We start from the raw sequence: 5,297 nt of genomic DNA, 5'->3' as shown, positions 1-5,297 counted from the left end.
ACGTCACAGCCATGGTCCTGACCTTCATTCCGGCTCACTAGAGCATTCCATGGTGAGGCACGAGAATGGAGCACAGCCAGCAGGGATGGCAGAGGCTTCCAAGATGACCACAGTGGGTCATCCTGTATTTAGCAACAGAAATGACTTAAGAGCTTGCAATGTACATTCATATCCATTACACCAGTAGATCCACGTAGCAACCAGGACTGCAAAATCATAGTGTTCTCATATCTATTACATTCATGAGGAAACTGAGGCTCACAGAAAAAATGACTCTCTCACTCAAAATCACTCAAATATTAAGGGGCAGAAAAGGACTCTTGATTAACTTTTACTTTTAAATATGATATCTTCCCACTATTCTATGTGGCCTTTCTGTAACAAGAGTGGTTTGCATAGGATGAGGCCTAGAACAGATGTGCCAGCCAGGATTCTCAAGTCGTGGGCATGAACATGCTACTCTACATGAAGCGCGGGTCTGCCAGAAAATAAAGATAGGGAGGAGCATCGGGCAAGGATGGGTAAAAGCACATGCTGTGTGTGTGCATAAAAGACACAGGGACAGAGACAGGCATAGACAGGCAGAGACAGACAGAGACATAGAAAAAGAGAGAAAGAAAGAGACCGAGACAGGCAGAAGCTGAGGGGGTAGAGACAGAGAGAGAGATAGAGATGCAGAGACAGAGAGACAGATGAAGGGAGAGTGAACAGAGAGAGAGAGAGACAAAGAGCAGGGTGTCTTGCAGCTGGTAGAGCCCGCTCACACCCTCTCTTCACTCTCCTCTGGTTTTCCCACTTTTCTAGCCTTCGCCCTCTTGTACCACCAGGTTGAAACACCCTCTTCTTTCATTTTACACCTTTCTGTACTCTTAGACAGAAAGAAAAGGTTGTTAGAGGCTCATCTCCAACCTCATTGCTTGGCGGAAGGAGTTAGAGTCTGCAGAGAAGCCGCAGTGCAGCAGGGAGTCTAGGATCCCAAATAACAGATCTGGGAGAATCCTGCCTCAGTACTTGGATGCGCCTCCTGCCCGTGAGCCTGGGGAGCACAGATCCGTTGGCAGTAACCGGCTGTGGGTAATCACCCCGAACTGCTTCTTGGGCAGAGATGGTTGGAGGGTTGTGAGTTAGGGAGAGAGAATGAAGGCCTTTTTTCCAAAACCAGCAACAGAGACATAGGCCATTAGACGCAGGATGGCTGCTAAGACAGGTAAGAGAAGACTTTAGTCGCTCCTGAACTCTCATAACCAGTTCACACCACTCCTGCTCATCCATGCATACCAGACCTGAATGAAATACCACATGCAGGTCCAAGGACACTGCGGAGACAGGCACCCTTTCTGCAAGAGGTAACTGCAGACAGAAACACACAAAGAGATGCTTTCCCACAGAGGTTACTTGTGTTAGCAGACATGCCCACATGGATGCTGTCTCACATACAGCAGACACCATCTCTTACACACTTCCTGATGGTCCAAGCCAGATGACAAGGGACTAGGGAGTGGTACAGCAGGTCGCTTGAAGGTGAGTAAGGAAAGATTCAAGTAGGCAGGTGACCCTGCTCACCCCTACCTTGAACCCATTGACGTGAGATCCAAAGAATGATGCTTGAATGGAAAAAACCATCACTAATCTCCTCCCTCCTGGCTATTTTGGGGGAGGAGCCTCTTGGTTTCCTGGCAAAAAGAGAAGCCATCTCCAGCTCTGTGGGAATGAATGGGGAGGGCGGCTAGGGTGAGAATTGCCTCCCGGGCAGGCTTGAGTGGAAATAACTGAGTTGTTTCCATTACTTCCATTTCCTTACCACCACCACCGGCCTGACCCCTGCAGTGCTAAAAGGGATAAATTCTTGCAGAAAACAGGGAATCCCTTAAATATTTTTTTCTTATTACAAAAGTATAAAATATAGAAAAATACAAAACCCCAAAAAGGCTAATAATTCCACCATCCAGTGATAATCACTTTTTTTTTTTTTTTTTTTTTGAGATGGAGTCTCACTCTTGTTGCCCAGACTGGAGTGCAATGGCATGATCCCAGCTCACCTACAACCTCCGCCTCCTGGGTTCAAGTGATTCTCCTGTCTCAGCCTCCCGAGTAGCTGGGATTACAGGCATGAGCCACCACACCCAGCTAATTTTGTATTTTTAATAGAGAAAGGGTTTCTTTCTGTTGTTCAGGCAGGTCTCAAACTCCCGACCTCAGGTGATCTGCCCTCCTCGGCCTCCCAAAGTGCTGGGATTACAGGTGTAAGCCACTGCGCCTGGCCACAATTAGTTTTAAGGTATGGTATTTGAATCCTTTTCTTTCTTTCAATTTTTTTTTTTTTTGAGACAGAGTCTCTCATACTGTTGCCCGGGCTGGAGTGCAATGGCGTGATTTTGGCTCACTGCAACCTCCACCTCCCGGGTTCAAGTGATTCTCCTGCCTCAGCCTTCTGAGTAGCTGGGATTGCATGTGCCTGCCACCAGGCCTAGCTAATTTTTTTTGTAGAGACGGGGTTTCTCTATGTTGGCCAGGCTGGTCTCGAACTCCTGACCTCGTGATGCACCCGCCTCGGCCTCCCAAAGTGCTGGGATTACAGGCATGAGCCACCGTGTCCAGCCCTAAATCCTTTTCCTAGATGGCTGTGGCCACTTGGGGTGGGAGTGTAATTCTTAAAAATGGAAATCTAGGTATTATGTTTCCTCCTCCTCTTTATTATGTTAGAATAAGAGGTCAGGCTGCTTTGGTGTGAAGGGTTCTGGGACTTGATGGTGTAGTTTGGTGCCCCCAACCCAGTTCTCCCGGGTGCCTGGAGACATTACTAACCATTCATCAGTGGCAGGGAAGCTGCTCTCTGAAGGGGAGAGTTTGCAGGCGTCCTCACTTGGAGAAAGCTGAGAGAGGCATGAAAAGAAAGGAGAGAAAAGGAAACATAGAATGGTGATGTCGAATATCACAAGAGGAAGAAACAGTAGGGAGAGAAGGCAAGGAGAGAACAGGAGAGACTTCAAATCTCTGGTCTACCAGCTGGAACTGTGGGGGACACCATGGTCCTCACCCAGGTTACTTGTCCATGCCCTTCCCACTGGGGAGGACAAGGTCAGCAGAGAAGGGCAAGTGAGAGGGCGAAGGCCCAGGGATGGCGGGTGGGGGGGGCCTGAGCATTGGGCCTCCCCTTTCTCTTCCCCAGACCCCTGAACAATGCCCTTGGCGGCAAGTCCCTGCACACCTGCTCTGTGCAGCTCAGACTGGGCCAGCCTCCTCCCCTGCTGGCCCCCCATGTCCCAACCCCCCCGCCCCAGGACCAGCTTTATGGGTTGTAGTTTCCTTGGCAGGTGCTCCTTTCCTGACCTGCCTCGCTTATCAAGGCATCTACAACCCCCACCTCACCCTTATCGCTCCCTCCATCTCCTTAGACTGGAAGTCACTCCACAAGGGCGTCACCCCCAGCGAGGCGGAAAAATGTCCCACAAGTTGAGCCCTCCCCACTCCCAGTGAGAACATAATTCCACCATATCTTTTTTTTTTTTTTAACTTTTCCTTTTGGCTTTTAATAAGAAAAAGATCCAAATTTTCCCCCTTTTGAAACATCAATGAATACTAGCTCCTCTTAGTTTCCTTATTTATTTTCCTTTCAATTCTTGTCCTTCTCTAAAGGTTATTTTGTCCATCCCTCAATCTTGGGAGCAGATCTCTCTTTCTTACAACAAAAGAAGGGGGCAGTCCCCACTCCTCAAGACCCGCAGAGGGAGGGTCCCAGCGTATCCTCATGCTGGTCTCTCACATCTTTACAGCCAAAAGATTCCCAAGAAGCAACAAGGTCTGGAGAGTGGTTTGGAGCTGAGATCCCAAGTTCATGGCCAGTTACAGTCTCGCCACTAGCCATGGGACTTGGGGCCAGCACACTCAAGAATTCTCACAGACAGAATTCTTCCTTGTTCTCATTTACTTGATAGGTCTATTGAGTGAATGCAATTCAATAATATTGATGTACCTCTTTGAAAACAATGAGAACAGAATTGAACAATGAGAACACTTGGACACAGGAAGGGGAACATCACACACCAGGGCCTGTCGTGGGGTTGGGGGAGCGGGGAGGGATAGCATTAGGAGATATACCTAATGTGAATGACAGTTAACGGGTGCAACACACCAACATGGCACATGTATACATATGTAACAAACCTGCACGTTGTGCACATGTACCCTAGAACTTCTTAAAGTATAATAATAAAAAAAAGAGAACATAAATACAAGCTATCATATATAGTAGTCACCTTTTATCCTCAGGGGATACATTCCAGGACACCCTAGTGGATGCCAGGAAACTTAGATAGCACCAAACCCTGTATATACTATCTTTTTTCCTACACGTACATGCATACATACATACATGTCATGATGAAGTTTAATTTATAAATTAGGCACAGTGAAGAGTTTAGGCCGGGCATAGTGGCTCACGCCTGTAATCCCAGCACTTCAGGAGGCCGAGGCAAGCAGATCACCTGAGGTCAGGAGTTCGAGACTAGCCTGGCCAACATGGTGAAACCCTGTCTTTACTAAAAATACAAAAATTAGCTGAGCGTGGTGGTGGGCACCTGTAATCCCAGCTACTAGGGAGGCTGCGGCAGGAGAATAGCTTGAACCTGGAAGGTGGAGATTGCAGTGAGCCAAGATCACACCATTGCTCTCCAGCCTGGGTGACAAAAGTGAAACTCTGTCTCAAAAAAAAAAAAAAAAAAAAAAAAAAAGAGTTTAACAACAATAAAATGAACATTATAATAATATAAAGTTATGTGAATGTTCTCTTTCTCTCTCTCTCTCAAAATATGTTATAGTACTGTACTCACCTATTTTCCAACTGTGGCTGACCTTAGGTAACTGAACCGCCAGAGAGTGAAACTGTGGATAAGGGAAACTACTTAATATATAAAATATAATATGAAATATATAAAATAATGCAACATTACTCATTCCTCCTGGTGTTTCATTCCTGGAAAGAGTCCCAAACATGGAATCACAGTTTATTTGTCGTCTACCTTTGCTCAGTTTCTGCTGTTCAACCTCCATAGTAACTCGGGGTCCCTGGGGGCTCCTCTGACTTGCCTCCCCAGGTACAAGAGAGCTTGCTCGATGACACTCTAGGAAGCTGGCCGGCCATGGTCATGAGGACTTCTCACAGAGAGGGGTTGGCCTGGGAAGTGGGGGCCAGAAACCCTCTTTTGAGATGTGGGGTTGAGGACAGAGATGACCACAAGACACATAAATGGGAAGTTCTGAGAAGCAGCCCAGGGGTCTCTTGAGCCCTCTTGTGGAAG

Source organism: Pongo abelii, chromosome 6, assembly GCF_028885655.2.
Source record: "Pongo abelii isolate AG06213 chromosome 6, NHGRI_mPonAbe1-v2.0_pri, whole genome shotgun sequence".
Lineage (NCBI taxonomy): Eukaryota > Metazoa > Chordata > Mammalia > Primates > Hominidae > Pongo > Pongo abelii.
Note: the sequence above shows the minus strand (reverse complement) of the source record.